Below are 26,196 nucleotides of genomic sequence, written 5' to 3'. Positions count from 1 at the left end.
TTTTGATATTATTTTTTAAATTTGATTGGTTAACTTCTTTTGGGTTTGATGAAAGGTTGCTATCTTGCTTTTTCCAGGGTGAAGTTTCCCTCCTTTTATTCGTGTTTTCCTCCTATTATCCTTTGTAGGGCTGGGTTTGTGGATAGATATAGGGAAAACTTGGTTTTGTCATGGAATATCTTAGTTTCTCCATCTACGGTGATTGAGAGTTTTGCTGGATATAGTAGTTTTGGCTGAATTTCTGTTCTCTTAGAGTCTGTATGAGATCTGCCCAGGATCTTCTAGCCTTCATAGTCTCAGGTGAAAAGTCTGCTGTGATTCTGATAGGTCTTCCTTTATATGTTACTTGGCCTTTTTCTCTTACTGCCTTTAATAATCTTTCTTTGTTTAGTACATTTGGTGTTTTGATTATTATGTGACAGGAGGTATTTCTGTTCTGGTCCAGTCTGTCGGGAGTTCTGTAGGCTTCTTGTATATCTATGGGAATCTCTCTCTTTAGGTTAGGGAAATCTTCTTCCATAATTTTATTGAAGATATTTGCTGGCCCTTTAACTTGTAAATCTTCACTCTCATCTATGCCTATAATCCTTAGGTTTGGTCTTCTCATTGTGTCCTGGATTTCCTGGATATTTTGGGTTACAAGATTTTTGCATTTTGCATTTTCATTAACTGTTGAGTCCATGGTTTCTATGCTATGTTCAGCATCTGAGATTCTTTCTTCTATTTCTTGTATTCTGTTGTTGATATTTGCATCTCTGTCCCCTGATTTCTTCCCAAGGCTTTCTATCTCCAAAGTTGTCTCCCTTTGAGTTTTCTTAGTTGTTTCTACTTCTGATTTTAGATCCTGGATGGTTTTGCTTAGCTCCTTCACTTGCTTGTTTGTGCTTTCCTGTAATTCTTTAAGAGATTTTTGTGTTTCCTCTTTCATGACCTCAGCCTGTTGACCAAAGTTCTCCTGTATTTCTTTAAGTGTTTTTTGCGTTTCGTCATTTTTGGCTTTTGTATTCTCCTGGATTTCTTTCAGTGATTTTTGTGTTTCCCTTGCAAGGGCTTCTAACTTTTGTTCCATTTTCTCCTGAATTTCTTCAAGTATGTTCATCATGTGTTCCTGTACCAGCATCATGACCATTGATTTTAAATCCAAATCTTGTTTTACTGGTGTGATGGGGTATCTAGGACATGCTGGTAAAGGAGAATTGGGTTCAGATGTTGCCATATTGCCTTGATTTCTGTTAGTGATGTTCATGCTTTTGCCTTTTGCGATCTAGTTCTCACTGGTGTTAGTTGGTCTTGTCAATGCTGGACTCACCAGTGCAAGCTGCCTCTTCCCAGGTGGCCTCTGGTGCATAGCTTCCCTCCTGGACTGCCTGGAGACAGGGTGCTGTTGCCCAGGCTGTTCAGATCCCGTAGCAGACACCTGTAGGCTCCCGCTGGGGCCCCTGGATTCACCTGAGCACACAGACTTCTCCCTGCTGGCTTCCCGGAATCCCCTCTTGCCTCTTGCAGGACCTGGAGATGTGGTGTTGCCGCCCAGGCTGATCTGGATCCGGAAGTGGAGAGATCTGAGGGCTTCTGACAGAAGCCTCAGGACTCGAACCTAAGCTCCCTGCCACAGGAGGAAGCCTTGCTGTGAGCTCCCAGACTGCCTCTGGGTGCACACCAGGTCTCCTGCACTTCCTGGAGACCGAGTGCCTTGGCCCAGGCTGTTCAGATCCCAAAGCAGGCAACTGAAGGCTCCTGCTGGGGCCCGCTGGATTCACCAGAGCACACTGACTTCTTCCCTCTGGCCACACAGAATCCCCTCTTGCCTCTTTTAGGACCTGGAAATGTGGTGTTGCCGCCCAGGCTGATCACAAGTTTTCTTAAAAAACAAATTATAAACATTATTTCTGATAAAATTGAAGATTTGCCTGGAAAAAAATTGGTATTCTATGTCTGTTTATTGGGGAAATGTGTCCATTCATGTTAAGAGGTTTTAGGAATGATTGTTGGCTCCTCTTACTTTTGATATAATTTCTATATTTGTGTGGTTAATCTTCTGTATGCTTTGTTGAAAGATTGCTTTCTTGCTTTTTCTTGGGTATAGATTCCTTCTTTGTGTTGGCATTTCCCTCCTACAATGATTTGTATCTGGAATATTGGAAAGTTAATTGTGTAAATTTGGTTTTATCATGGAATATCTTGTTTTCTACGTCTGTGGTGATTGAGAATTTTGCTGGGTATAGTAATCTAGGCTGGCATTTGTGGTATCTCTGGGTCTGTATGAGATCTTCCCAGTAACTTTGAGCATTCATAGATTCTTGTGTGAATGCTGAGGTAATACAGATAAGTCTGAATTTATATGTTACTTAATCATTCTCGGTTACAGCTCTTAATATTTCTATGTTTACTGCATTTGATGTTTTGATTATTTTGTGCCAGGAATACTTTCTGTAATGGTCCAGTATGTTTGAAGTATATTCATGGTCATCTCTCTCTTTAGGTTAGGGCAGTTTCCTTCTATAATTTTGTTGAAAGTATTTTTTGTCCCAATAAGGTGTAAATCATCATTCTTTTCTACACCTATAATCTTTAGGTTTGGACTTTTCATTGTATCCTGGATTTGCTGGATCTTTTGGAATACAAACTTTTCACATTTTGCATTTTTTGACTGTTGTGACAATGCTTTCTATATAATCTTCAACACCTCAGATTCTTTCTTCTATCACTTGTATTCTATTGCTGATGTTTGCATCTATGACTCCTGATTTTTTTCCAAGGGTTTCTATTTCCAATAGTTTTCTCCCTTTCAATTTGCTTAGTTGTATGTATTGCTGTTTTTAGATCCTCGATGATTTTGTTCACTTCTTCACTTATTTTTGTATTCATGTAATAATTTAACCGTTTTTTTTTTTTCATTGCTGTTTGCTGTGTAAGGGCTTCTGCATGTTGACTCATGTTCTCCTGTATTTCTATGAGTGATTATTTGGTTTCCACTTAAAGGGCTTCTAACTGTTGACACATGTTCTCCTGTATTTCTTTAAGTGATTTTGATTTTCCTCTTTAAGGAATGCTACTTGTTGATGGTTGTTGTCCTGTAATAATATAAGGGATTCATATTTGTATTCTCCTTAAGGGCTTCTTCCTGTTGAGCCATTTTCTACTTTACTTTTTAATGTGAATTTTGTGTTTCCTTTTTACAGGCTTGTAACTGTTGACTCAGGTTTTCCTGTACTTCTTTAAGGGAGTGATTTATGTACTTATTGAAATCTTCTATCAGCATAATGAAATGTGATTTTATATTCAGATCTTGCTTTTTTGGTGTGTTGGGGAATCTAGGACTAGCTGTTGTTGAAGTACTTGGTGCTGATGATGCTATGTTTCCTTATTTTCTGTTGGTAATGTCCTTGCATTTGCTCTTTGCCATCTGGATTTCTCTGCTGTTAACTGGTATTGCTGTCTCTGACTGTGGCTAATATATCATGTTTCCTCTGTATCGTTGCTTTTCGGAGCCGTGTTCTCTCTGTGTATACAGGTATTTATATATTCTTGCGAGATTAGATTTCTTGTGGTTGTATTTCTGTGGACAATCAGGTCTGTGTGCAGATGGAAATGGGAATTCTCCTGGCCCAGGCTGTTCCTAGCTTCTTATATCCTCAGGGCTTCAGTCTATTTTCTCTGATTAGTGGAAGTGGTGTTGCCTGTGTTTCTGTCCTCACTGCCCTCATGAGTGGTTTACTACCTCTTTGTACCACTTGGATATGACCCACTTTGGCAAAGTATGATTCAAATCCAGAGACAGAAAGAAGAAGCAATGGTTCTTTTTTTAATGGTCTTAAATTGTTAGCCAACAAATAAATTCTCATGCTTTCATACACTGAAATAAAATCTTAACTTGCTGTTGTTTACTGTTTTAAACACCATTTATTTTCCCTCCAATTTACCCCCACCCCATTTCATGTCATATTTCAGATTTGGTAATTCACTAAGGTCAATTCGTGCTGCCCTTGTGAACTTGGATATGAATCTATACACTAGAATACAGAAAAGCTGCTCATTAGTTAGAACAGCCCTCCAAAGAGCTTCCAACTGCCCCTTCATCCTCCTAATAGGTAGAACAGGAAGAACACATACCCTTAATTATTTGCATAATTCGGGATTTCTTGTCTCATATGGATAACTAGATAAACACAGTTGGTATGTGTTCATGAACTAAGTTCCCATATTTCTGTACTGATGTGTGCATTTCAGAGCATTGCTCATTTTGTGTCCCTTACACTGTTCTTCTCTTGTACATTTTTTCCTGATCCCTTAGATTTAAATGGTGGAAAGGTGTCATTGTGGTATACTTTTTATTTAACTTTCACTGTCACTTAAACTCTAAACATTGAAAAGTTATGAACTTCAAAAGAATCTTTTTGGACTAAGGTTCCTTGCAATCTATGTGTATAAACATAAACATAGTAGGAAATGCTGTACCATCTTCATGAGCAAAATTATAGTAGGCTCTATGCTATAACCTATGAACTTCCTATCTACAAGCCTTTACCTCCAATTTCAGTGCCAATGTTAAATCCCTCATGTTAACCAGGCCTCAAACCCACTAAGAGAGTTGATGTTTACATCATAATGGTTGTATAACCATGGCAACATTGGGGTAACTCTTGACTGTAAAGGCCTTGTCAGAGCATGATATTTTCATCAGTGTAAGTACATGGGTAAGATTTTTTTCCTCTTAAGCCCAGAATTAGTCTCTTCTGACTGTGAAAACGCAAGCCTGATGGAACAAATATGTTTTTATTAACTTTTAGAGGGTTTTTTTGTCTTCAGTTAAAGGGTGTGGTGCTTTTATCATTAGTGTTTTCCATGTGATTGAGTTAGATAACCATGGACAATGGTCAAGTTGTTTTCAAGTATATATTCCTTCCTGCTAATTCAGAACTGACATTAAATTTTGTGTGTTTTCCCTTTCTTTATACAAAGGAAGTAAAAACATTTTATGGTAAAATTGAAGATTTACATTGAAAATATTTCCGATAATATTGAAGACAAATATAGAAAAACATGTCCATTATGAAAATATATTTAGAATATTAGTGAGAAAAATGGTATACATAAAAATCATTGCTTAATTAATTTGAAAAGAAGTAGCAACATGTTATGACCAGACTGAAGATTTACATGATAAATCCATCTAATACAATTGTAGAAAAATATAGAACAAAATGATAAACTTGAAGATTATCATGGAAAAATTTTCAGATAATCTGGTAGGCATAAAAATGTTTCTCTCTTCCTTAATGGTGGAATTATGTACATTTTCTAATGAAAATGAAGTTTTTCTGATAAAATTCAGGAAATATAAAGAAGAGCATGTTAAATTTGACTATATCATAGAAAAGAATACAAATAGATTGATAGGCTTACACTATTGCCAAATTGATTAAAAGTGTAATTACAAATATTTCTGATATTGATAGCTGTCTCTGAATATGGCTAATCTATCATATATCCTCTTTGTGATCCTGGGAGCCCTGTTCTCTCCGTGTAGACAGATATGTGCATACTCTTGTTAGAACAGTTCTGTTGTTGTTCTATTTGCCTATGTAGTTCTATGGCCCTTTCAGGTCTGGGTACAGATGTAAATGGGAAGTCTCCTGTCTCATGCTGCTACAAGACTCTTATGACCTCAGAGATTCATTCTGTTTCACTGAGTAGTATGGATGGTAACACATGTTTTATCTGGCCTCTCTGCACTCCTGAGTGGTTAGTTACCTTTGTGCACCATTTGGATATGGCCAAAACTGGAAGAGGATATTAACAATCCAGAGACAGAAAGAAGAAGCAATGGTTCTGGGTTTGAATGATTTCAATTTGCCATCTCCCATATACATTTTCATGCCTCCATACACTGAAATAAAATCTTAACATGCAACTATTTACTGTGTTAAACACCATTTATTTTCGCTCTAATATGTCCCTCCCAATTTTATGTCATCTTTCACATGTAATAATTCCCTAAGTTCAATTACTGCTGCTCATGTGAACTTGGATATGAGTCTATCCACTGCAACACAGAAAAGCTGCTCATTATTTAGAACTCACCTCCAAACAGCTTCCAACGGCCACTTTATCCTCTTAAGAGGAGAAGTATGGAGAACACATCCCATTAAGTATTTGCAAAATTCGGGCTGTCTGGTATTATATGAATATCTATATAATCACAGTTGCTGTGAGTTCATGAACTACGTGCTCATATTCCTGTATGGAAGTAAGCATTTCACAGCATTGCTCATTTAGCATCCCTTATATTGTGCTTCCCTTGTTCTCTTTTGTGCATATCTCTATGATTTGGACAGTGTGACAAGTGGCATTGTGGTTTCCTTTGGGATTTCACTTCCACTGTCATTGAATCTCTAAACACTTGAAAGTTGATGGTCTTTCCCAAGATTGATGTACCCTTCAAAACAGGCAATTTGTAATAAGGTTCCTAACATTCTTTCTGTATATAAATATAGAACTAAATGTTACACCATCACCATGAGCAAAATTATAGTGGCTTCTGTCCTATAATCTATTATCACCATATCCACGTGACTTTAACAACAATTTCAGGATCAGACATTAAAATTCCTTATGTTAATCAGGTCTCACACCCACTAGGAGTGTCCATGCTTACCTCATAATAGTTGTATAACCATGGCAACAGCAGAGAAGCTCTTGACTGTAAAGGCAGTGTCATAGAATGTTGTTTCCATCATAGAATGCATGTTTTCCATGTATGAACATGGATACGTTTTTTTATTGTATTCTGAGTATGTAAAGGCTAGCCAGATGAAACATAATTTCTAGAAACTTTGAGATTGAGTTTCCTGTGTCTTTAGTTACTGGGTGTGGTGATTTTATAATTAAGGCTTTCAATGAGGTTGCCTTTGTTAAACAAGGACAATGACCAAGTTGTGTTATTTTCAAAAATACTTGGAAATTCAAAGTGTGGTATCTTATTCTTAGCTTTGTGATTTTTATTTAATAACCCTTGGTTTTGGTGCATGCTTGATAATTCAAAACACACTTTAAACTTTGGGTTTTTTTTAATTTCCTTTTCATTCTTTCTATTGAAAACAGAAGTAAAATATTATATGATGAAATTGAAGATTTACATTTGTAATATTTCTGAAAATATTGAACAAATATATAGATAAACACATCAAATATGAAAATATTCTTCGACTATTAAAGAGAAAATGGTAGATAATCATTGCTAAATTGATTTAAAAAAGAAGGAAAAATGTGTTATGACAGGATTGAAGATTTATATGATATATATTTCGAATAAACTTGTATAAAAATATGTAATAACATGACAAAATTGAAGATTATCATTGAAAATTATACAGTTAAAATGTTAGGGATAAATAATTCTTTGTTCATTGTTGGTGGTAATATATTTTCTGATAAAATTGATATTTTTCATGGAAAACAATTCTGATAAAAACTCAAGAAATATGTCGAAAAGCGGGGTTGATTTGACTTTATCTAAGAAAATTATACACATAGTTTCATAGGAATAAAGTATTTCCAAACAGATTGAAAATGGAATATCAAATACTTTTTGATATTAATGTTGAAGATTCTTTTGGAAATTTTCGTGATAAATTTCAAAATCTATATAGGAAATCATGTTAAAAATGATTATTTCTTATAAAAGTCTACAGAAAAAATGGTAAGCTGAAATATTTCTAATTTGATTGAGAGTAGAATTGCAAATATTTTCTGATAAATTTGAATATTTCCATGGAAAATTATTCTGATAAAAGTGAAGAAACATGGAGACAATCATGTTAAAAGTGAACATTATCATGGAAAATTATACGGATAAAATGGTAGACAAAGAGGTGAGACAACTTATGAGAATTTGGGGATGGAGCTGGAAAACCAGGAATAGGAAGAACATTAAAAAGGTGACTGAAGAATATATCTAATTAAAAAAAGCAAAAAAACACTTTGAAATATAAAATATTACCAAGTTTTTAAAAAAATTATAAACACTATTTCTGATAAAATTGAGGGTTTACCTGGAAAAGTTGTTATTCTCTGTCTGTTTATTGGGGAATTGTGTCCATTCATGTTAAGAGGTTTTAAGGAATGACTGTTGGTTCCTCTTACTTTTAATGTAATTTCTATTTTTGTGTGGTTAATCTTCTGTTTGCTTTGTTGAAAGATTACTTTTTTGCTTTTTCTTTGGTATAGTTACCTTCTTTGTATTGGCATTTCCCTCCTATTATGATTTGTATTGCTGGACTATTGGAAAGATAATTGTGAAAAGTTGGTTTTCACATGGAATATCTTGGTTTCTCCATGTACAGTGATTGAGACTTTTGCTGGGTATAGTAATCTAGGCTGGCATTTGTGGTATCTCTTGGTCTGTATGAGATCTTCCCAGGAACTTTGAGCTTTCATAGATTCTTGTGTGAATGCTGAGGTAATGCTGATAAGTCTGACTTTATATGTTACTTGATCATTCTCGGTTACTGCTCTTAATATTTCTTTGTTTACTGCATTTAATATTTGTGGAAAGCCGTGGCAGTATTCGCCATTACAAGATGGTGCTGGCTTCCACTGTGCCATCTCCGCTTTCTTAGTAAACAAGCTATATGTGCATGTACAAGAGTATTTTCGCGCCAAATCTCTGCCCAACCTGGGGCATTCTAATGAGGTGATGAGTGAACAGCCAATTAAGTGCGTACACACTTAGAGAACAACAGGCTGGGAAACTAAAAGAGGGTACGATGCCTCTTTGGAAGCTTGTGAAATCATGTCTTGAGGATGAGTGCCACGAAAACAATCGGGAAGGCTTCAATCACCCCCGCTAATTGAGGAGAGAGGTGGGAGAGATCAAGGCCAAGGCCAAACATGCCTCTTAGAGCCTTACCGTAAATCACTGCAGTTCTGAATCCACCCCATGACCATGACCGAGGAGTCTCCTCGGTGCCAGCGATGATAAGGCTTTTAGTTTCCCAGCCTGTTGTTCTCTAATTAGGACTTTCTCCAGATTCTCCCATGAAACAAGTGTTAGCGACCCGGAACATGCGTACCAGGGTGCCACACGATCCACCTCCCTGACAAAACAATTTAGAGATTTTGTTGCGACCTTCAGATTGCGCTGTCTCAGAAGGGACCACAGCGCCAAGACCACTGAATGTAAAGCCCCCATACTGCTCCTTTATCTACAGGAGAGACGTATGTATCGGGCCGGCACTGTGGCTTATCTACATCCGTCTGACTGTACCCAATAATGATGATTTAACACCACTGCCAGTGGAAGCAATATAAAACCAAAAGAAAAAGGATGAGTGCCATGAAAACAATCTTTATTTCTAATTGGTCTTTAAGGTACAAATGTTTTACATGCCTTGATTATAGAGTATTGACTCATAAGTCATTGGACATGATTTATAAGAAAATATAATAGTGGTAACAAAAGGTAAGTTTAAAAATGATAATTTATGGTTAAAGCTATCTTAAGCAACACTTGGCATGACAGAAGCCAAGAAATACAGGTTTCTAAGATTGTGCCTAGAGGATGAGAATTGCCGTCCATCAGTAAAGGCAGGGCAAGGAGCATTGGAAGAGATTCAGGACAGCATGTCAGAAATAGAGCGGTGTAAAAGGACCGGTGTGGTCAAAAAGAAAAGAGGTGCACCTAAGAAAAAAGGCCCTTCCAAGGACTCTGGATCCGCGGAAGTGAGAGATCGGGAAAAGTACGCCCTGGCGGAGAGTAGTGAAGGAGAAATAAAGAGAAGCAGGCAAGAAAGCCTGTATCCGTTCAAAGACCTGGAGGCTCTAAATCGAGACAACTCAGACTTAGATGATCCTGACACGGATGAGCTAGGTCCCTCTGAAGAGGAGGAATTGGAGGATACTTTATATCCATTAAAAGCAGTCATGCCCCAGGGGATCAAGTACAAGTCACCCGGAGAAAATACTTTGTATCCGTTTAAAGAATATAAATAGCCTTAGATCTGGCTAGCAGTGACTCTGAGCAGGAGTTGTCAGAGTCGGGAGGAGGAAGAGTTAAAAGAGGAAGCAGCTAAATATGAAAAAGTTATGGGCCTGGGTGGATAGCCACCAGCACCACCCCCCACCCCCGCCTTATACAGAAAAAGGAGAGTGTGGCTAGTTAGCCTCTCCCTGCAGATTAAGGCAGAGGGGGGGAGGAAGTTCACGGTGGAACAGAGGAAAGAGGATTTACATAGTAATAAACTAAAAATAAACTTCACAGTTAACTGAGAACTATAAGAAGAGTGCATGTTTACCTCATAATAATTGTATAACCATGGCAACAGCAGAGAAGCTATTGACTTCTGGGGGTGGGTGAAAAACCAGAAATAGGGACAACATTAGAAAGGTGAATGAAGAATATATATGTAATAAAAAGAGCAAAAAACACTTTGACATATAGAACTTTACAAGTTTTCTTACAAAACTGTAGGCCGCCAGCGGCCACATACGAACCGGGTTACCTGGAAGGGAATTCTGAGGTTAACGGGAAGGGGGCGAAAGAGAAATGAGTCAAGAGGACAGTTGCCCATAGAGACCGACTTTACTATCATTAAGCCAATATTTATAATCTAAGGAAAAACCACCCTGCCCCCCAAATTGCCGCCTTCAATTGTTCCTGCACTAGCAAAGAGGCGGCTTCCATTTTTTCTTTAGATAAAGACCACTGATCAACCCACACAGGATTATCATTAAGCCATTGAATTTTATCAGCGTGGGATGCAGGCAAGATAGTGGCCATTACTGAAAATGCCCCAGACTTCTAGAGTTAGGGTTTGGCTGGGGGCCTTTCCCAAGCCCCTGAGCGGGCAAAGATTCTTGGTCTAACTCTTGCCTAGAGACAGTTTCATTAGGACTGCACATAATCAGATTCATTTGTGACAGAAGGTCTCTTCCCCAAAGGGTAGTAGGCAAGTTTTGCATAAAATAAGGCCGGATTTGCCCTGAATTTCCCTCTTTATCTTTCCAAGTTAGAAGTCTCGCGCTCTGTTTTGGTTTATTAGCATATCTGATGCCTTAGAAATGCGTAAGTGTCTCCGTCAATGGCCAGCTACACGGCCAATCTTGTCCTTTAATAATTGTTACATCAGTTCCCGTATCTAGTAATCCTACAAAACTCTTTCCTTCAATAGTCAATTTAAGGTTAGGTCTCTCATTGGTGATAGATTGAACCCAATACACTCCGGAGGAGCCAAAGCTTTCTTTTCCTCTTTTATCTTTAAAGGATTTGGAAGGCAGTGGATGTAAAGGAACCAAGACAAGCTGAGCAATTCTTTGGTTAGCAGGTATAGTTATGACACCATGAGGGGAAGCAGCCATAATTTTTATTTCTCCCTCATAGTCATTGTCTATGACACCTGGATAAATCTGCAGTCCCTTTATGATAGAACTGCTTCGTCCTAGCAGTAATCCCCAAGTTCCTTCAGGTAATGGTCCAAAAACTCCTGTAGGCAGGATCTGGACACCCATTTCTGGGGTTAATACGACATTGAAGATACTGCAGAGGTCCAGCCAAGTTTGTCTTCCCCCTATGAGGTCTGATCGCCTCCCGGCAGGCCGCATTAGCATTTTTGTAGGTTAGTTGAGTAACCAAAGGATTTTCTGCCTGAGAATTTCCAAAAATTCTATTAGTTGTTTTTAGCAATCTATCCACAAAATCCTGAAAAAGCTCATCAGGAGCCTATTTGACACCTGTTAAGTTTCCACTAAGATCTCCCTTTGATGGTAAAAGATTTCAAGCACGGCGGGCAGCCATTGCAATACACTGCGATGGGAAACCCAATCTGGTTAGTATTTCCTTCATATACACCTTCTCCCAGTAACATATCAGTATTCCATTCTGGATGGCCTGCCTGAGTATTTGTGGTGGCAGTTCTTTTGCTAGCCTCACGCCATTCAGAACTCCAAAGCAAGAAATCTCCTCCTGACAAGGTAGCCTTACACAGGATTATCCAATCCTGTGGAGTTAAATTTGACTCTCTCACAGTATCCAATAACGCTTGGGTAAAAGGAGCTGTAGGGCCATACTGGGCTACAGCTAGCTTTAATTCTCTTATCACTTTAAATTCCAAAGTCTGATATTTTCTAATCACATTTTCCTGGTCTTCTATCTCAAGGACCGGAAAAGCTAAGATTTCTGACATATCCTGCCCTTCTCCACGAGCCTGGCTTATCACTCTTTCTAGTGGCGATTGGCAGGTCTCAGAATTATTGTTCTCTCTAGTATTTGACACCCTTCTTAGCTTCTGTAATTCATTAGTCAATTTCTGCAATTTAATTTCAAACTCCAACTTTTGTAACTGCATATCTCTCTGGATCTCGTCTCCTGCCATCAAAGTCATAGGCAGAGCAGATGGCACGATCGGGGCCCATTCTTTCCCATGAGATTCAGTTGCTCTCTCTTTGGGATGAGCTGTCTTTTTTACAATTAGCCAATCAGCACAATCTCTGCTTTTTTGTAACTTAGGGTGGGGAGGGTCCTCCTTTGCAGAGGTCCTCTCCGGCAGGCGTTTTTTTTGAGATTCCTCAAGTTCTTGAATAATATCTAATTCCTCCAAGCCTCCTTCATCTATGATATCCTTTCCAAGTGTCCAGAGGCAGAGGGTAATATTATCTGCCTTGGCTGCCTTTAGCGAATTACCAATTCTTTCCCAAGTTCTCTCGTTTAACGTTCCTTTTTCTTGGAACCAAGGACATCAGGAATATATCTGGTCCAAGAAATCCTCCAATCTTCCTTCTTCAAACCCTATCCCTTTTGCGTGAAGCAACTCTTGAATATTGCGGGCGCAAATCTCACGCGAACTTTCCTGTCCCATTTTTCCCTATCACTCAACCCCAAGCAGCCACTGTGCCGGGTCAGCACAATTTTGCTTGCTAAACCGTATACCTCTGCACTCACAACAATAGTTTCAAGGAATAAAATTTTACAGTAGTGCTAGCATTTGACTTCTATGTTGCTTACCGTGCGGATACCATCTTCTTTCCACTTTTTCTGCGAAGCTTCGCCAGATAGGGTCACCTCAGGAAATTCTCCCATATCAGGTCTGTCTGTGTTCAGGCGCCAATATGTTGGCCGCCAGCGGCCACATACAAACCAGATTACCTGGAAGAGAATTCTGAGGGTAATGGGAAGGGGGCAAAAAGAGAGACTGAGTCAAGGCGACAGTGCCGGTCAAGACTAACTTTAATATTTCTAAGTCAAGATATATAGTCTTAGGGAATAACCCAACCCCTCCCAGAAGCGGGTCACATCAAAGGGCAGGCCGAGAACTCCTTGGCTCCAAATCTCAGCGGGTCACCTGCTTCCAGTCTGGCAGGGTCTCTGCTGGGTCCCAGGTGAAACCGCCTTGAGGCAGTGGTGGTAGTCAAGGTGAAGGTGCCTTATTGTTCCAAGGAACAAAGGCTGGAGATAACCCATCAGAAGAGTGGGGGTTGCCAGCCAGCTTAATGTTGTGGGGGAAGGGACAAGAACCCACTATTATTTTGCTTATGATGATGGTTTAACATTTCCTTCTATATTTATATACACAAAGAATGTTAGGAACCTCGTTACAAAATGCCTGTTTTGAAGGGTATATCAATCTTTGTAAAGACTGTCAACTTTCAAGTGTTTCGAGATTCAATGACAGTGAAAGTGCAGTCCCAAAGGAAACAACAGTGCCTCTTGTCACACCATCCAAATCATAGATATAAGCAACAAATAGGACAAGGGAAGAACAATGTAAGGGTTGTTAAATAAGCAATGCTGTGAAATGCTTACTTCCATACAGGAATATGTGCACTTAGTTTATGAACTCACAGCAACTGTGATTATATACATATTCATATACGACAAGACAGCTAGAATTTTGCAAATACTTAATGGGATGTGTTCTCCATGCTTCTCCTCTTAAGAAGATAAAGTGGCAGTTGGAAGCTGTTGGAGGTGTGTTTTAACTAATGAGCAGATTTTCTGTGTTCTAGGTGATAGACTCATATCCAAGTTCACATGGGCAGCAGTAATTGACCTTAGGGAATTATCACTTATGAAAAATGACATGAAATTGGGAGGGACATATTAGAGCGAAAATAAATGGTGTTTAACAGTAAATTGTTGCATGTTAAGATTTTATTTCAGTGTATGGAGGCATTAAAATTTATATTGGTGCTAGCAAATTGAAATCATTTAAACCTTAACCATTGCTTCTTCTTTCTGTCTCTGTCTTGTTAATATCCTCTTCCAGAGTTGGCCATATCCAAGTTGTGCACAGAGGCAGCTAACCACTCAGGAGTGCAGAGAGGCCAGATGAAACAGGTATTACCACCCATACTACTCAGTGAAACATAATGAATCCCTGAGGTCATAAGTGTCTTGGAGCAGCCTGAGACAGGAGACTTCCCATTTTCATCTGTACCCAGACCTGATAGGGCCATAGAACTACATAGGCAAATAGAAAAACAACAGAGCTGCTCTATCAAGAGTATGCACATACCTGTCGACACGGAGAGAACAGGGCTCCCAGGATCACAGACAGAGAGGTTTTATGATCGATTAGCCATATTCAGAGACAGCTATCTATATCAGAAATGTTTGTAATTACACTTTTAATCAATTGGCAATAGTTTATGCCTATCAATCTATCTGTATACTTTTCTATGTATAGTCAAATTTAACATGGACTTCTTCATATTCCTGAATTTTATCAGAAATACTTCCCAAGGAAACATCAATTTTATTAGAAAAAGTATATAATTCTTCCATCAAGAAAGAGAGAAACATTTTTATGCCTACCAGATTATCTGTAAAATTTTCCATGATAATCTTCAAGTTTATCATGTTTTTCTATATTTTTCTACAATTGTATTAAATGTATTTATCATGTAAACCTTCTGCCTTGTCCTAAGATATTGCTACTTGCTTTTAAAATCAATTAAACAACGATTTTTTGTCTACCATTTTTCTCACTAATATTCTAAAAATATTTTCACAATGGACATGTTGTTCTACATATTTCTTCAATATTATTGGAAATATTTTCAATGTAAATCTTCAATTTTACCATAAAATGTTTTTACTTCCTTCGTATAAAGAAAAATAAAACAAGCAAAGTTTAAAATCTGTTCTGAGTTGTCAGGAAGGAATAAATACTTGAACCCACAGAACCATGGGCTATTTAATGAAAATTACAATTCTAAGAAGAAGATACCTTACCTTAAAGTTCCAGGTAGTTTCTTTTTTTTTTTTAATATTTTTATTTTCTATATTCTTTGTTTACATTCCAAATGATTTCCCCTTTCCCGTGTCCCCTCTCCCCATATGTCCCATAAACTTTCTTCACTCCATCCCTTCTCCAATCACCTCCCTCCTTTTTCTCTGTCCTTATATACCACATTTTCTGTATCCATTCCTCCTTTGAGGGGCATCTGAATTCTTTGAAGCTTCTGGCTATTATAAATAAGGCTGCTATGAACATAATGGAGCATGTGTCTTTATTGCATGCCGGGGAATCCTTTGGGTATATGCCCAGGAGAGTTATAGCAGAGTCCTCTGGAAGTCTCATGTCAAGTTTTCTGAGGAACCTCCAGACTGATTTCCACAGTGGTTGTACCATCTTACAGCCCCACCAGCAGTGGAGGAGTGTTCCTCTTTCTCTGCATCCTTGCCAATACCTGCTGTCTCCTGAGTTTTTGTCCTTAGCCATTCTGACTGGTGTAAGGTGAAATCCCAGGGTTGTTTTGATCTTCATTTCCCTAATGACTAATGATGTTGAGCACTTCTTAATGTGCCTCTCGGCCATCCGAATTTCTTTAGGTGAAAATTCTTTGTTAAGATCTGTACCCCATTTTTTAATAGGATTATTTGTTTCCCTGGGGTCTAACTTCTTGAGTTCTTTGTATATATTGGATATTAGCCCTCTATCAGATGTGGGGTTGGTGAATATCCTTTCCCAATTTGATGGTTGCCATTTTGTCCTTTTAAGAGTGTCCATTGCCTTACAGAAACTTTGTAATTTTATGAGGTCCCATTTGTCAATTCTTTCTTTCTTTCTTTTTTTTCTTTTTTTTTTTTTTTTTGCACTTGTCAATTCTTGATCTTAAAGCATAAGCTATTGGTGATCTGTTCAAGAACTTTTCCCCTGTGCCCATGTCCTCAAGGGTCTTCCCCAGTTTCTTTTTTCTATTAGTTTCAGTGTGTCTGGTTTTACACGTAGTTCCTTGATCCACTTGGAGTGAAGTTTAGTACATGGAGATAAAAATGGATCAATTCGCATTCTTCTGCATGCTGACCTACAATTGATCCAGCACCATTTGTTGAAAAGGCTATCTTTTCCACTGGATGTTTTTGGCTCCTTTGTCGAAGATCAAGTGACCATAGGTGTGGGGATACATTTCTGGATCTTCAATTCTATTCCATTGGTCCACTTGTCTGTCACTGTGCCAATACCACACAGTTTTTAACACTATTGCTCTGTAGTATAGCTTGAAGTAAGGGATAATAATTCCCCCAGAATTTCTTTTGTTGTTGAGAATAGTTTTAGCTATCCTGGGTTTCTTGTTATTCAAGATGAGTTTGAGAATTGTTTTTTCTAACTCTGTGAAGAACTGAGTTGGAATTTTGATGGGGATTACATTGAATCTGTAGATCGCTTTTGGCAAGATGTCCATTTTAACTATATTAATCTTCCCAATCCATGAACATGGTAGATTTTTCCATTTTCTGAGGTCTTCTTCGATTTCCTTCTTCAGAGACCTGAAGTTCTTGTCATATAGATCTTTCACTTGTTTGGTTAGAGTCAGACCAAGATACTTTATAATGTTTGTGGCTATTGTGAAGGGTGTCATTTCCCCAACTTCTTTCTCAGCCTGCTTATCCTTTGAGTATAGGAAGGCAACTGATTTGCTTGAGTTGATTTTATAACCAGCCACTTTGCTGAAGTTGTTTATCAGCTGTAGGAGTAAACACCTTGGCCATTGTCCTTGATTAACTAACTCACCAACAGGGAAAACACTAATTATAAAAGCACCACACCCTTTAACTAAAGACCAAAAAATAAAATAAAAAAAACCTCTATCTAAAATTTAATAAAAAAATTTGTTCCATCTGGCTAGCATTTCCACAGTCAGTGGAGACTACTTCTGGGATTTAGAGGAAAAAAATCTTACCCATGTTCTTACACTGATGAAAATATCATGCTCTGACAATGCCTTTATAGTCAAGAGCTACTCCAATGTTGCCATGGTTATACAACAATTATGATGAAAACATCAACTCTCTTAGTGGGTTTGAGGCCTGGTTAACATGAGGGATTTTAACTTCTGGTACTGAAATTGGAGGTAAAGGCTTGTGGATAGGAAGTTCATAGGTTATAGCATAGAGCCTACTATAATTTTGCTCATGGGGATGGTGCAGCATTTTCTTTTATGTTTATGTTTATACACAAGGATTGCTAGGAACCTTAGTCCAAAAAGTTAATTTTGAAGTGTATACCTTTTCAGTGTTTAGAGATTAAGTGACAGTGAAAGTGAAATACAAAAGGATACAACGATGACATGTTTCCTCCATCGAAATCTCAAGGATCAGGAAAAAATGGACAAGGGAAGAACAGTGTAAGGGACCCAAAATGAGCAATGCTCTGAAATGCGCACTTCAGTACAGAAATATGGACACTTATTTCATGAACACATACCAACTGTGTTTATCTAGTTATCCATATAAGACAAGACATCCACAATTATGCAAATAATTAAGGGGATGTGTTCTTCATGCTCTACCTCTTAGGAGGGTAAAGTGTCAGTTGGAAGCTTTTGGGAGGGCTGTTCTAACTAATGAGCAGCTTTTCTGTATTCTAGTGTATACATTCATATCCAAGTTCACATGGGCAGCACGAATTGAACTTAGTGAATTACCAACTATGAAATATGACATGAAATTGGGTGGGGTAAATTGAAGGTAAAATAAATGGTGTTTAACACAGTATACAGCAGCAAGTTAAGATTGTATTTCAGTGTATGGAAGCATGAGAATTTATTTGGTGGCTAACAATTTCAGACCTTTAAAACAAGAACCATCGCTTCTTCTTTCTGTCTCTGGCTTTGAAACATCCTTTGCCAAAGTGGGTCATATCCAAGTGGTACAAAGAGGTAGTAAACCACTCATGAGGGCAAAGAGAACAGATAACACAGGTAGGACCACTTCCACTAATCAGAGAAAATAGACTGAAGCCCTGAGGATATAAGAAGCTAGGAAGAGCCTGGGCCAGGAGAATACCCATTTCTATCTACACAGACCTGATTGTCCACAGAATTACATAGAGAAATACAACCACAAGAAAGCTGATCTAGCAAGAATATGTAAACACAGAATCTGTATACACAGAGAGAACAGGGCTCCGAAGAGCAATGATACAGAGGAAACATGATACATTAGCCACAGTCAGAGACAGCAATACCAGTTAACACCAGAGAAAACCAGATGGCAAAGAGCAAATGCAAGTACATTACCAACAGAAAACAAGGAAACATAGCAGCATCTGAATCAAGTTCTCCAATAATAGCAAGTCCTAGATTCCCCACCATCCCAAAAAAGCAAGATCTGAATATAAAATTGTGGAAAGCCGTGACAGTATTCACAATTACAAGATGGCGCTGGCTTCAGCTGTGCCAGCTCAGTGTTAGGTACACATGTGCAAGAGCAAAAACCATGCCTATTCTCTGCCCATCCCGTGAGATAGATATGGGGTGATGAGTAAACAGCCAATCAGGTGTGTACACGCCATTCCAAGGGGTATATAAGCGGCTTCCATTTTGGGCTCGGGGTCTTCCTCCACGAAAAGCTTCAATAAAAGCTTGGCTGCTGAAGGATCCCAGTGTCCTGCGTGCGTTCTTGCTGGCAAGACAAAAGCATGGGACATCTGGTGCTGAAACCCGGGATATGACTTATCATTGCCGGCACCGAGGAGACCCCCACGCCCCTCAAGGTCACAGGGTGGATTCAGAACTGCAGTGATACAGTAAGGCTCTAAGAGGTATGTTTGTCCTTGGCCTTGATCTCTCCCACCTCTCTCCTCAATTAGCGGGGGCGATTGGCGATTGAAGCCTTCCGATTGTTTTCGTGGCACTCATCCTTTTTCTTTTGGTTTCATTTTGCTTCAATTGGCGGTGGTGTTAAATCATCATCATTAGGCACAGTCAGATGGATGTAGATAAGCCGCAGTGCCTGCCTGATACATAAGTCTCTCCTGTAGATAAAGGGGCAGTATGGGGGCTTCACATTCGGTGGTCATGGCGCTGCAGACCCTTCTGAGACAGCGCAATCTGAAGGTCTCAACAAAAACTCTAAATTGTTTTGTCAGGGAGGTGGATCGTGTGGCACCCTGGTATGCATGTTCTGGGTCGCTAATGCTTGCTTCATGGGAGAAGCTGGAGAGAGACCTAATTAGAGAACAACAGGCTGGGAAACTAAAAGCAGGAATGATGCCACTGTGGAAGCTTGTGATATCATGTCTTGAGGATGAGAAATTCCGTTTGTCCATAAGAACAGGGCAGGAGGTTTTGGAAGAGATTCGGGACAGTCTGTCAGAAATAGAGCGGTGTAAAAGGACCGGTGTGGTCAAAAAGAAGAGAGGTGCACCTAAGCAAAAAGACCCTTCCAAGGACTCTGGATCGAGGAAGTGAGAGAATGGGAAAAGTACGCCCCAGGGGAGAGAAAATGGAGGAGAAAGAAAAAACACAAAAATGGAAGCGCACAAAAAGAAAAAGGTTGTTAAAGTAAAAGTAAAAGAGATACAAAAAGAGGAAGATATGTCGACAGAAGAAAAAGCAGTTGTGCCCTGGGAGACGAAGTACAAGTCACCCCGAGAGGATACTTTATATCTATTAAAAGCAGTCATGCCCCGGGGGATGAAGTAAAAGTCACCCGGAGAGAATACTTTGTATCCGTTTAAAGAATATAAATAGCCTTAGATCTGGCTAGCAGTGACTCTGAGCAGGAGTTGTCAGAGTCGGGAGGAGGAAGAGTTAAAAGAGGAAGCAGCTAAATAGGAATAAAAGATATGGGCCTGGGTGGATAGGCACTGTCCCCCGCCTTATACAGACAAAGGAGAGTGTGGGTAGTTAGCCTCGCCCTGCAGATGAAGGCAGAGCAGGGTGGGGGGACGTTCGCAAAAGGAAAGAGGATTTACATAGTAATAAAGTAAAAATAAATTTCACAGTTAAGTGAGAACTACAAGAAAGTTCACAACCCTACGTTTAAAGCAGCTTTTTGCTAGCCTGTGCGGTTATTTGGGAGAGCAAGAGCTTGCTTTGAGTATAGCCCTCTTAAAGGAGCTCCACAGAGAGCTGGCTCGCACCTGAGGAATTTATGCAGCCTACTCTAGCTAAATTCTCTAGAGAAAAATTTATTCTTTAAAAGTCACAGACAGTTAAAATGGCTGGACAAAGAAATTCCTGGGCTCTGTGTTTTTCCTCCCTTCTGTGGCAGAACTCCCAGAAGAAAAAGAAGATAAGAAGTTAACTCTTAAATAAGAGAAAAAGCAGGTTTCTGAAAAGCAGTTTTTACATGTACAGGACATGGTATTAAAAAGTATAATAATAATAATAATGGTTAAAAGCTAATTTTAAAACTCTCCAGGAAACAGAAGAAAAGGGGAGACGTCCTATTTTCTCTCTGAATCCTAATGGAGATATTCTTAGTTCTGGTTAAGGTTCTTCTTGGTACATCAAGTTCCATTTCTGTCTGTTGCCTATTTTTGGTGCACCAAGCTTGTCTATATGTGTGTCAATTTATGTTGTCTATTGTTTGAGTGGCTGAATGATTGTTGTGTATATGTTATGTGTTAAAAAGAAAAAAATAAAATGGTAAAAAAAGGCGTTATCTATTGGCAGTCCTGCCAGTCTACAATTTACACAGAAGAAGATGATTAAAGGTGTTTCATATTCTTAACTATGAGTTAAACATAGCTGGAGAAAAAAGCTACTTTTAAGAGACCAACAGCCTCAAACTTAATGGTTAATTCTCCTGGAAAAATTTCTACTGTGGTGATGGTTGGGTTCAAGGTGTTTTATTCCCCTGAAATTACAGCTAGAAATATATATATGTATGTGGTTTAAATTAATGAGATTTGTGTAATCGCTTTATTTTTATTTCTAATTTGTCTTAAAGGTATAAATGTTTTACATGCCTTGATTATAGAGTATTGACTCATAAGCCATTGGACATGATTTATAAGAAAATATAATAATGGTAACAAAAGGTAAGTTTAAAACTGATAATTTAGGGTTAAAGCTATTTTAAACAACATGTGCATGACAGAAGCTAAGAAATACAGGTTTCTAAGATATTTCTAAATTGGTATAATGCTTTATGTGATTCTTATCCTAGAACTCAGACTTATAAAAAATAAGATTTAAAATAATGTCTCTTCAATAAGTTACACTGTCATACAATCAAACACACAAGCTGATGGACAAACTTTGCAATATGAAAATAATGTGTTTGCTATTATTTTAAGGAGAAAAGATTGTTTAAAACTGGGTTTTGCTTTCAAAAATTGTAGTTATGCTTTAATATTACAAGCACCTTTTGTTATTTGACCTTCGTGCAATGGGGTCTGGTTACAGGCTATTTCTTGCAAGATTGATGGGTGTAGGTCTGGCCTTATCTTACAGGCTTCACATAGAGAGTTCTCGCCAAAAGAATATTTTTAACAGATTCATATAGATGTGGTTCAAAATAAAGTTTCAAACTTAGATCTATAAAACATTAATAAGGCTATATAGATATTATAGAGGCATTAAAATTCGGCCTTGGATTCACACCAAATATTAACACGGGAGGCTAGAGTAGCCCTCAACAGAGTAAAACAAGGCTTACAAGACACAGTGTTGTTTCACTACAAAGAAAAAGAGAAAATTGCTTTATGCATTTTGTCTACCTTTTTGCAGCCTACAGGCCTGCTATGGAAAGAAGGTCCCTTGTTGTGGGTACATCCTAGAGCCTCACCAGCAAAATCTATTGATCATTACTCTACTGCAATTGCTAAATTGGCCCTTCTAGAGATACAAAAATGCCTATAGTTTTTTGAGAAGAATCTTATATCACTGATCATTCCCTATACTGCCTCTCAGGTGCAGATTTTGTGTGGAACAATTAATGATTGTGTCATATTGCACTGCTGTTTTGATGGATTAATAGATAATCATTATCCCAGACATCCTTGGCTTTTATTTTTTAAGGAACATCCTGTGGTGTTTCCAAAAGTAATTACACAAGCACCCTTGCCAGGTGTCCCCAATATATTTACAGATGGATCAAAAACAGGCTGTGGAGCTTATATGATCGAGCACAATGAGTCCGTTTTGTGCCAATATCAGCCTGGCTCCCCACAGGTGGTTAAATTACAAATTATGTTAAAAGTTTTCAAAAAATGCTCCTTTCAATTTAATTTACTTTCAGATTCATCTTATGTGGTGAATGCTGTTTGGTACACAAGATCCTAATTCTTTGATTGTGCTGTATACTGCAGCACAAGTTCAAATTTTGGCAGCTACATCCAATGATTGGGCGATTTTAGTTACCACTTTTGCTGGACAGATTGACAATCATTATCCAAAGCATCCAATTTTGCAGTTTGCCCCGAGTCAGGCTTTAGTATTTCCACGAGTGACAGCCAGAAATTCGCTCCCAGATGGAATCGTGGTATATGCTGATGGATCAAAAACTGCTATAGGTGCTTATGTAGTTAATGGCAAGGTAGTATCTAAACAATATAATGAAATCTCACCTCAAATTGTGGAATGTTTAGTAGTACTAGAGGTTCTTGAGACCTTCCCAGAACCGCTTAATATTGTGTCTGACTCTTCTTATGTAGTTAATGCAGTTAACCTTCTTGAGACAGCTGGGGTAATAAAGTCTCCAGCAGAGTTGCTAATATTTTTCAACAAATACAACTTGTCTTATTGAATAGAAGATTCCCTGTTTATATTACTCATGTCAGAGCACACTCGGGCCCCCCTGGTCCTATGTCGCTGGGAAATGATTTGGCAGATAAGGCCACCAAGATCGTGGCTGTTGCACTGTTTTCCCAGACAGAAGCTGCAAAAGAATTTGATAAGTGCTTTCATGTGACAGCTGAAACCTTACATCGCTGTTTTTCATTGACTAGAAATGAAGCTAGAGAAATAGTTACCCAATGTCAAAATTGTTGTCAGTTTTTGCCTGTGCCTCACGTGGGAATTAACCCACGGGGAATTCGACCACTACAAGTATGGCAGATGGATGTCACTCACATCCCTTCCTTTGGAAGACCTCAGTATTTGCATGTTTCTATTGATACATGCTCTGGCATTATGTATGCTACACCTCTAACAGGAGAAAAGGCCTCACATGTAATTCAACATTGCCTTGAGGCATGGAGTGCTTGGGGCAAACCCAGACTCCTCAAGACAGACAATGGACCAGCATATACTTCTCAAAAATTTCGGCAGTTCTGCAGTCAAATGGATGTGACTCATTTAACTGGCCTCACATATAATCCCCAAGGGCAAGTTATTGTAGAGCATGCCCACCGCACTCTTAAACCTTACATAATTAAACAAAAAGGGGGAATCGAGGAGGCTCTACCCCTGGTACCAAGAGTAGCTGTTTCCATGGCACTCTTTACTCTTAATTATCTAAATCTTGATGACCAAGGCCATACTGCGGCCGATCGACACTGTTCAGAACCTGACAGGCCAAAAGAAATGGTCAAATGGAAAGATGTGTTGTCTGGTCAATGGAAAGGCCCGGATCCTATCTTAATAAGATCCAGGGGAGCTGTTTGTGTTTTTCCACAGGGGGAAGATAACCCATTCTGGCTGCCAGAGCGATTGACGTGGAGAATTCTGACACCTGAAGATGACACCTGGACGGATCCCACAGAAATTACTCCTGGCCCTCGTGCTGCCTCTCTGGATTTGGGTTCCTAGTATATTGGGAGAATACAGATGGGCTATCTTGTCGGCCTTCCCAAAGTCAATGCCTGTCCGTCATGATGCAATTGTTTTCCCAAAGTTTTTTACAACTAACAAAACCTTAGAATTGCCATACTTGCCATTTGATCCCACCCAGGCACCATTAGTTGAGAGTCGTTCTCTACAAGAATGAGGTTCTCTCTGTTTTGAATTTGATGGGGTAGGAGAATGCATCAAGCTTACAGGCCGAGCTCTGGGAATGTTTGACAAGCAGAGAGGAGGCTGGCTGAATCGGACCCAGGATACCCTGACCCAGATAAAACAGTTACAAAACGGGCCTTCTGGCAAGTGGCAATTTGGATCCCTCCCTGGTCTGATTGTCAGTCCTCTATTACTCGTTGGGCAGACCAAGTTAGAACTTTTTCTTTTTTTCCCCAATATAATGGTAGACCAAGAAGAGGAATTTGCTATGAAACAGGGAGTCTTTATACAGGATTTTAGAATGCACCCTTTCCATAAGTGGGTACTTTGTGGAGTTAATGGCAGCTGTTCAGAACTTAATTCCTTGGTTTTTATCTGAGAAGGAGCTGCTGGAAAAGCCTCCTTTACTGGTGCTTCAAAATTTTTTCAGTTCTGGGGATTGAATGCTGCTATCCCGGAAAAGAGTGGAACTGTACGAATGTATACTAATACTACCATAGAGATCACTGGATTCAATAAAACCCTAGTGAATCCCAACTTGCTCAATTGGGATGTGAAAGAAAACTGGGTGCGATTTGCATTACCAGTGTGCAGTGTGAAAACTTTAGCCGCACGGTAAACTTATCTAAGCAATTGTCATTATATCTTGCAGGAAACTGGTCTGAAGGCTTCGATGAAATTCTTGAATCCTTACAGGCAGCAGTGTTGGCTATCAATTCGACTCGAGTGGACCTGTCGCTAACAGAGGGACTCTCTTCCTGGATCACTTCAGCCTTTTCTTCCTTTAAGGAGTGGGTGTGTGAGAGTTTATTTGGCGCAGCCTTATGCTGTGGATGCGTGTTCTTGCTTTGGTTGGTCTGAAAACTCAGATCCCAGCAAAAACGTGACAAGGTTGTGATTGCTCAAGCACTTGCAGCTATTGAACAAGGTGCCTCCCCAGAGATCTGGTTATCCATGTTAAAATAATTTTGCAAGTATTGGACTGCTCAGCTCTTGCACACCTAGAGGCTAGACTCATTGCACAGGGATGAGTGAGTAAGTCTTTCACTCTGATGGATTGTCGGGCTAAGCACCACATAAGGGTTGTTCAGAGTTTTGGACACTCTTAGAAGACAAGTCGGATTGCATGAGGGTTGCGTGTCCAAGTGTCCCTCCCCTAGGAAAAAGGGCACGAGTGCAGGTCAGGACGATCCTGGGAAAGGGAAACTAAGGATATTGTTCTGTACATGACACTCTTACTTATCTTACTAGGGATTCGACCTCTACCTTCATCCATTACAGAGTGGATTGCAGTTTTTAATAAAATAATAAGGGAGAGATATGGAAAGCCATGATAGTATTCACCATTATAAGATGGTGCTGGCTTCAGCTATGCCAGCTCAGTGTTCTTGGTAAACAAGTTAGGTACACATGTGCAAGAGCAAAAACCATGCCTAGTCTCTGCCCATCCTGTGACATAGATATGGGGTGATGAGTAAACAGCCAATCAGGTGTGTACACGCCATGCCAAGGGGTTTATAAGCTGCGTCCATTTTGGGCTCGGGGTCTTCCTCCACGAAAAGCTTCAATAAAAGCTTGGCTGCAGAAGAATCCTAGTGTCCTGCGTGCGTTCTTGCTGGCAAGACGAAAGTGTGGGACATAAAATCACATCTGATTATGCTGATAGAAGATTTCAATAAGTATATAAATCACTCCCTTAAAGAAGTACAGGAAAACATGAGTCAACAATAACAAGCCTGTGGAAAGGAAACACAAAATTAACACTAAAAAGTAAAGTAGAACATGGATCAACAGCCAGAAGCCCTTAAGGAAAAAAGCAAATATGAATCCCTTAAATTATTACAGGACAACATAGGTCAACAGGTAGCATTCCTTAAAGAGGAAAAACAAAATCACTTAAAGAAATACAGGAGAACATGTGTCAACAGGTAGAAGCCCTTTAAGGGGAAACCCAATAATCACTCATAGAAATACAGGAGAACATGGGTCAACATGCAGAAGCCCTTACACAGCAAACAGCAACAACAA

This window comes from Apodemus sylvaticus, chromosome X, assembly GCF_947179515.1.
Source record: "Apodemus sylvaticus chromosome X, mApoSyl1.1, whole genome shotgun sequence".
Classification (NCBI taxonomy): domain Eukaryota; kingdom Metazoa; phylum Chordata; class Mammalia; order Rodentia; family Muridae; genus Apodemus; species Apodemus sylvaticus.
Note: the sequence above shows the minus strand (reverse complement) of the source record.